Source organism: Dipteris shenzhenensis, chromosome 22, assembly GCF_047967505.1.
Source record: "Dipteris shenzhenensis isolate YYH24624 ecotype China chromosome 22, Dip_SZ_1.0, whole genome shotgun sequence".
In the NCBI taxonomy this organism is placed as follows: domain Eukaryota; kingdom Viridiplantae; phylum Streptophyta; class Polypodiopsida; order Gleicheniales; family Dipteridaceae; genus Dipteris; species Dipteris shenzhenensis.
Genome location: NC_141617.1, coordinates 48,863,037 through 48,871,690, shown reverse-complemented (window position 1 = coordinate 48,871,690; position 8,654 = coordinate 48,863,037). Strand labels below are relative to the sequence as shown.

General features: G+C 42.8%; 2 pseudogenes; both read left to right on the top strand.

The window, feature by feature from the left end:
• The first annotated feature begins 3,466 nt into the window (after window positions 1–3,466).
• On the top strand, window positions 3,467–4,410 carry LOC147888221 (uncharacterized; annotated as a pseudogene).
• Window positions 4,411–5,800: 1,390 nt separating this feature from the next.
• Window positions 5,801–8,343, top strand: LOC147888220 (uncharacterized; annotated as a pseudogene).
• The last annotated feature ends 311 nt before the right edge of the window (window positions 8,344–8,654 follow it).

Genomic DNA, 8,654 nt, shown 5'->3' with positions numbered 1-8,654 from the left:
TTTTAGTAAAACAATTATTGCTACTATAGGTTTAGACAAAGTTCCTCACAAGCATCGCTCAAACTATGGGCTTGCTCGAATCCAGTCGCTCGATGTTTTGACTTACCCCAGCCTAGGGTAATGCCTACTCTTATGTCATAGGTGTCCATATTCCAAGCATTGAGTTTGCCCCACAAGCCCGACCCATGCAATTGGCTCAAGCATACCCCTGAAGCTAACAATGTTGTAGCACTTGTCAAGCCAGAAAACGGTGGCTAGTCCTTGTCTCAAGTCACTGATCTGATGCTGTTGGAGAAGTACAGATTCTTCCATGCCATCCTCTACGGTCTAAGGCAATAGACACAAGCAACTCGGCTTCCACAAAATTATCTCAAAGACATCATCAAAAATAGAGCAAGCACTCAAAACTACAACAAATTTTGGAGGTCTGTGGTAGAAGATATTGTTAAGGCATCGAAGGCACATAGACCTCTACCCCATCTTCATATTGACCCTACCCTAAGTAGGTTCATTAATTTTTATCTTCAAAATAGGGATTGCACAGGGCCTCTTGTAATCATGAATGACTTTCTTTAGCAAGTAGCATAGCCAACGCTCGCATCTACTCCCAGGCCTACATGACCATCATTAAGAAGAACAAGAACAAGAGAGGATACACAAGAAGCAACTAGCGGTCAGTCTGAACCACAACCTAGTTAGCAAGGATCTCTTGTCAAAGTGATCCCATCAAAGAGGAATAGTTCCAATAAGTGCTAAAGGAATCTAAGAATTTCTACGACTTGGAATTATCATCGATGACACTCAAAAAAGTCATAGATGAATCATCTTCTGCCACCGAAAAGAATTCCCTACCTACGAGCACTACTACTAGCTCACTCCCAACCCCCTCTTCCACAATCACTAGTATTGTATCTTTCCCTCCGCCTACTATTGCAAATACCCCCATTGCTACTCTTGTCTCCGTAGATAGATCTCCGACCCCATCTCTATCCCACAAACCCAAGCCCCACACCATCCTCACCTCTTCCCCTGTAATTTTGCCCACTGATGTGTCTAGCCCACATTCTCTTACATTGCCTATTTCCACTCCATATACCTAGTCCTATCACCATGCGTCCCCAGGTAGTAACATCCATCCTCCTACCACCATAGACCTCGCACTACAAGAGGTTGTTTTTTATCTCGTGTCATCCATCTAGAAAGAGAAAACCCTGGCATTTTTTCTTCCCCCACCCCCATTCCCACCTACTCACACACCAACAATTGTCCATTCCAAAGCCATCTTCTACTCACACACCTACGCACACCTCAACAGTTGTCCATTCCCACCTACTCTGTCCCTTCTCCCTTTTCTCACTTATCTAGGAGATGAGCCGAAAATTAGACAAGCCCATGAAGCTCCTCCGCCCATCATCCTGACAAAAAGAAAGGCCCTTGAACCACCTCTCCAGTCATGGCTCCTACCAAGGACAAAGAAGAAATCCACACCCCAAAGACAAAGAAGTTGCGAGTTGACATTGACGCCATCAAACAAGAACATGAAGTCATGGTAGCCCGCCGGCTAGATGCAAAGAAGAAGGATGTTAAGCTCATGTTTAGGATCATGGAGGTGGAACAAAGAGCTAAGTAGCCGAGGACCAAGATAGAGACTTGATAGACAAAGTGCAACAACAAGCTACTATCATCATGAAATAAGAGACCAAAATTTAGTAGCATAGAGAGCATTAGATGTACCAGGCACAAAGCAAGTAGAGAAGTATGTACCACCACACACAAGATAGGGCAAGAGACATGTACCACAATTGAGGAGGTCAAAGGGAGTTTGTTATCCCATTGATAGACTAACTTACAATAGATACATGAATATGCATTATGCATATATGGTTTATGGGATGAAGCATGAGGAATCTATGTGTTTTTAAAATGCAGTTGGAAAGCCCAAATGGGAGGCAGCCATGGATGAGGAAATGGATATGTTGGTATGCGTACGCAATAAGATGTGGTAACTAGTGCCATTACCATCAAGGAAGAAATCCATTGGGTGGTGCAAGTAATGTACAAAGTCAAATGTAAGTCAAATGGCATTTTGGAAAGGTATAAAGCAAGGTTGGTTGCTAAGGGTTACACACAGATGCATGAACTTGACTATGATGAGGCATTCAATCCGGTTGCAAAGATGACTACCGTCAAAACTATGATTGCATTAGTAGCCATGTATGCCTAAAAATTATGGCAGGTGGATGTCAAGAATGCTTTCTTAAATGGTGATTTACAGGAGGAAGGGTATATGCAATAGTCGAGCGAGTATGTGCACCCACAATAGCCTTCTCATGTATGGTGATTGAAGAAGGCTTTGTATGGTTTGATGGGATGCATTGCATTGCCAAAGAAGAAGATCGACACATTGACACCCTCATGCATGGCATATACACTAGCCAACACGTGGTAGAGTTTGAGGATAAACTAGTGGTCATCACTCCTATGAAGGCTACTCACCTCTAAGCATCTTCAAAGATAAACATTGTGAGGAGTTGGCTTTTGTTTATGGACAAATCCATAAACAGGAAATTACACACACACACACCATTCGCTATACACACACACATACTTGCAAAGAATACACATGAAAATTTTAGGTTGGAAGCCATCCAAGGCTAGGACAATATACTTTTGTGAGGTTTTGGACCTCATCAATTAGAGTCAATCATTAAGGGCTATGTTAAATGAGTTACTTGATTTTGTTTTGAGAATGGGAAGTTTCATGAGATTGTCTAGTACTTTTGGTATTAGTATATAACTATCTATAGGATTTTTGGTTATGCAAGGAAGGAGACCTGAATTCTAATTAAAGCTGAATTGAGTTGTAGTTCACTTTTCTTGAAAGCACCTATAAAGGTTCAAACTAAAGGTCTTGAGTTCTATATGGTTGTTAAATTGACTGAGTGTATCCACATCTCCATCTTTGCAAGTTTTTTTTAAAAATAATTGGGTGCATGCTAAAGTTCAATATACTATTAACTTAAATTACAACCATGGTGAAGGTCTAGTAGTATTTTAGCATTGAGGTTTTGCTAGTTGTAATCTTACTAGACTCTAAAGGTTTAGTTGAAGCATATTTTCTTACAATTGGATTCTTAAGGAACCCTTCTTATAGTGATTGGGTCTCTTCTTGATTAAACGAGTTTATTTAGAACTATTGCAATTTGCCCTCGAGATGAGAACATCTTGTTCATTAAGAGGGAGTGAATGTTATATACCAACTATTTTCGAGTTCTACTCTAGTTAATTTTGGAATTACTTAGAGACTTATTTCTATTTATTGGTATTTTTTGCATGTGGAAGCTGATGAATCCATTAATGAAACCAGCTCCATCTAGCCCTCCGCCAACATTACCAGAGGTCGATGCCCTTCCTTGTCCTGCCACTACAAATACAGCTCCCTCTGCTACCCCCTTGCAGCCACACCATGCCTACTCCTGTGGAGAATGGAGGCATTGCAAGCTTACCCAGCCACCCCCCTACCATCTTTTGCTTGATAGAAATCATCTTCGACAAGCAAGACCGATTCATAGACAAAGTGCTCATCCCTGAGGGGCAAATCGCAGCTCTCTATAACACGCTCTTGCCAGGATCAAAAACCCTTGATAAACAAGGGAAGCTTGCCAAGCTTGGCTGCAATGCACTCAGTTACTCAAAGAAGAGGGCTTTCTACCTCGAAGGGTCTTGGAAAGCATGAATGTAGATGCCCTTAAGCTTGGCCTGTACGCTGCATGTGCACCTCAAAAGAATTGAATTTTCTTGTTCTACTGGCCTGAGAACAAACAGATGTTCGGGCACGAAGCCAGTAGGAAGGATGTGGCTTGCAACTTTGTGAGATATTTGATGGAGCTTTGCAGCTGTGTGTGCGCATACATGTAGGGTGCAAACATAAGCCCCTCACTTACATCTCAGTCTAGCAGCTTGAGCATCCCTAGCCAAAAGTAGAGAACCCAGATGCTGCAAATCTCTCTCCACAAGGAATCAGAAGATGACCTCAAGCTTCTGCCAAGATTCAATAGCCCTATGCTCCTCCATGAACTCATGCCCTCCCAAATAGCTACTAGTGTTGCCGGTGATCATGAGCACCACCGACCGGTGGGCTTTATGCTCTCCCAAGGCCACCACAGAACTACCTTGCTTGTCTGCATGTGCATTCTAGCTAAGGTGGTCACCAACACCAAAGCAGAAGCAGCCTATCATTCCATTGATGCTCAACCTCTCTTGAATTTGTTGTTCGCCTCTCATTTTGTGGAGTGCACTGCCTTGCGAGATGATGATTTTGTTAATCTCTTGCGGGTCATGTGCAAAGAAGATCTGGAGAGAGAGTACAATGAAGCCAAAGGAAGTAACGTCTGGATGCCAGTTTGTTAATCTCTTGCGGGTCATGTGCAAAGAAGATCTGGAGAGAGAGTACAATGAAGCCAAAGGAAGTAACGTCTGGATGCCAGAAAATCCAAGAAAAATGATTTAAATAGTATGATTCAGATGTATTCAAGCATGTGCTGCCACATTACTTGTTAGAAAGACATCCCTAGGAAGAAAATGTGCTTTGTAATGCATTGGATGGTCCAAATATTACCTGCAAATGAGCTAATGATGGAAATGATCAAGAGCTAAAAGCAAATGGTCGTTGTTCCACGGTCAAGGTGGATAGTGATAATGGTGCAGGTAGTGTGCTTCACAATGCATTAGATAGTCCAAATATATATGGTAAAGGAGCTGGTGATGTACATGAACAATAGCTGAAAGCAAATGACCACTATTCAAAGGGTCCAAACATTGCTATTAAAGAAGCTATTGATGGAAATGATCAGGAGCTGAAAGTAAATGATCCGTGTTGCAATGTCAACATGGTGGATTGTGACTATGGTGCATGTTTATTACTAGAACTCTCGAAGTTGGAGGAGGAGCTTTGTAGCATCTGGTCAGGTGAACTTGGTATGCAGCATGGTAGATTGTTGTTTAGTGGTGCTAACCTGCAGAGTCTCAACCCTGATGGAAGTCATTCCTATGGTGTGTTTTTGGTTGCTAGCAACAACACTGCAAAACCCATTTGCTTCATGCAGTAGGTCAAAATTAAGGCAATGCCAGGTGGAAATACAGAGCAAAAAAAGGAAGTGACATACACTGTATACTTCAGTCCAAAGCCTGGCCAAGCCTCTAGTGAGGGTAGAGCAGAACCAGTTATCTTCATGGGCGTGGAGAACAAGGTCATGGTAACAATAGCATGCAAAACTTGAAGGAAAAGCCTAGATGCCCCTTTTTAGGGTCCATTTGCATGAAGCAAAGTGGCACTGAAAAGGGTCTTGGTATGAAATTGTGGATGGATGGGCTCTTGGATAAAAAATTCTCTCTGTCCTTGGAGAAACGAGTGATGGCAGCCAACTATTTAGTGAAAAAGCTTGGTGCTAAACTTACATTGAGTGAGAAGTTCGTCACAACTCTTCTAACCTTGGATGTGAAGACATGGTCTAAAGCTAACTTTGAAAAGGACATCAAAGATGAAGGCTTTTCCTTGATAATAGAGCACCTCATGAACCCCCCCTCAGATCCATCATCTGCATCTATGCACATTAAGATCATGTCCATAGCTTGGTCCTTGTACAGCACCGTATGTGATGGACTGTTGGATGTGATAAGAACCATGGTAAAGCAAGACATACACGCACTCATTGGTAGCAAGATGGGGAGATTGCTCACGGACAAGGCTACAGCTGTCAAGAATGAAATGGAAAAGGATTTTTCTAGCTTGCTATAAGCAATGAAGCAGCAAGTGTCAATCTCAATGCAGTCTGAGGAGGACAGGTTGAGAGTGAGATTGAAAGGCTTCTCGAATAAAGGTTTCTTTGATTTTTCTACATGGATCCCATGGGGTAGTTCATCATCTACCAAGATGACTCTAAACTATGACATTGAAGAGATTCAAAAAGAAATGGTCACATGGACAACTGTTGAGTTGATAGCAGATAAGAGAGACTTGGACCAACTAATGAATGGCCAAACATCAAGTCATGCAGTGGTTCTTTTGCTTCAGCAAGCCGTTGGAGTTAGCAGTTCTTGACCCACGCCAGGTTGTTCTCAACAAGGTAGTGCTACTCAAGGGAGGACAAGTGTTACAGTTTGTGGTAGCTAAAGATAAGTCAGACTTGCACATTTATCTATTCCCAAGGCTCGGAGTTTCTCTAATTGGGAGAAATCCTATGAGGCAATATATGAGGGGTTTTGATTTGGTGGTGTATGATGAGGCCTCAAGGTTCATGGCCATGTATGATTGGGGCCTTAGTTCACTCAAGGCCTTCTGCCTCGACGAGTCTTTTCAGTGTATGGACTGGACAAGCATTGAAATTCAACTATCACAATTTGTAGGAAGCAAAGAGCTTGTGTGGATGGAGTTTGTTCCTAGCAAAGACCTAGTTCTTGCTGATTGGAAACGGCATTTTAAAGTGATATCCTCCATGTGCAAGCAAAGCAGTAGAAAGTCCTACCTAATTAATCACTTGCTGGTTCTTTGCTGGATGTAGCAGGAGGAAGGTGCACAGATGGGATGTGGATGACTGCCATCTGCGAACCCGATTGCATATATGCATTTCTATATTTTGAGTGTCTGGGAAGTTTTGAGCGACGTGAGCAGGAGGACATGGTCCTTTCCATCCCAAATGCTGCTATCAGCAATGTGACCATATTCAACAAGAAGGTAGCTTGCTCCATTCCCTTGCTTTCTTCCATGGTCTGATTACTATGCACACTGTAACAAGGAGTTACTGTGCACACTTTAACAAGGATTCACTTTTTTAAGGCACTGAAAAACAATTGATTTCCCCATTTTGAAGTGCATGTCCTTTCCTCATGTCTTCATGTCTATCTATTGTGTGTCACAGGATTTTCATCTAGATAAAGAGAGAACGGTTTCAGGATGGTGTGAGGTTGGTGAAGGCTGATGTGAAGCTATTCAAGGGCTTGTTCTATATGTCCATCAAGGATGTTGATGCTTTGGACGTGGAGGATCTCAAGGATGAGTTCTTTGAAAAGATCCACTAGATATGCAATGAGTCCAAGGAGAACTTCCTTACAACTATGTATGGGGGAGAGGTAGAGATTGCAGCAATGCCCCCCCCTTCCAACGCCCTAAGTTTCATGACAGCTTTTCTGACATTGGAGAAACAATTGAAAAACTATTTCCCAGACTTGAAGCTGGTGGTTGCCCAAATAAGTGCAAGAGATTAGGCTCGTGTAGATTCAAAGTGAATAGCCATGAGGCTCAGCTTGATCAGAGTGCATCTAGAAAGTTCTCTTAGGCTTGGCAACTGCTTGGATGGAATGCCACTTCTGAACTTTGACAGTCAAGAGGAGTTGAAAGATGAGCCCATACATGTAGCAGGTCAGACTCTGACAATTACGAATGCGGGTTTGGAGCTAGTGGCATAATCGAATGAGGCCGTGGGAGTTATACTGAGCCCCTTGAAGGAGGCATTTGCCAGAGTTGTCCGACACAAAGGAACTAATGAGAGTTATTTATCATCGTATGTAAGCTTCCTAGCTGGTGTGGTTGAGATGAGGAGAAATAGGGTGCTTGCATGGTTACAAGTCAATACTTAAGATTTTCCAGAAGATAGTGATCTCTAGAAGCTATAGCTAGAAATACTTGCCTGACTATCTGAGATGAAAAACAAGCTTGTCCTCTGTTCTTGCAAATGCCAGAGCTTCTTTTTGAAATGCATCCTAGAGAAAGGGCATACCTCTGATCACTCTTGCCTAGGAAGCCACAATTGCAGAGAAGAATGCACCTTTTGTTGTGAGGAATATAAAGAGCAGATGTTTGACTAGCTTGATCATGGCTGGAAGGTACTTGCATGCAATGACCCCACTGGGCATGATGGGACCCATGATTGCAAGCGCCGGAAGCACACCTGCGGCAAACCTTGTGTACTCTCTACAAAGGTGTCCAACTGCAGTAAGACTTGCTCCTTAAGGGTCGACCATGAAGGTTACCATCATTGCAATTCTCGACAGCACATATGTGGCATGAAGTGTGCACTACCCTCTTGCAACAATGATTGTGTGTTTCCGAGTCGGGTGACCATGAAAGGCATGCCTGCCATGAAAAATTCTACCCTATGCAGTACTGTATGTAGGGGTCAGGGGTGTGCCATGTGCAAACAGACATGCAGCTTCCATGGCAAAAGGGGGAATTTCGACTATGAATATGTGTCAGTGCAATCCGAACAATGTAAAGCCTACTGCATAATGATTCCTCCATTGGTAGCCCTCATACCAAAAAGAATGCAGTGCATTTCTGTGATGTGAGGAATGGCCTTGCACTGCATCATGCACATCTCAGCCTTGCTGGACTCTGTGTGCATATTTTTTATCTTGTATGTCGATGTCTTTTTCTTCAGAAACAAACTTCATCTTAGTCATGTTGCCATGCACCGTCTTATGTAAACCTCCATGCCCAAAAGGAAGTTGACAGTAGTAATCACAAGCAGGACAAGAGGACATACTCATTTGGTGTCATGTCTAGGTGAAACTGGAGGGTGTTGCACAGAGAAGTTGTTCAATGGAGCTAGGCACATGCCAACCAACTCGAAATGCTCTGGGATGGGCAAGGATGTGCT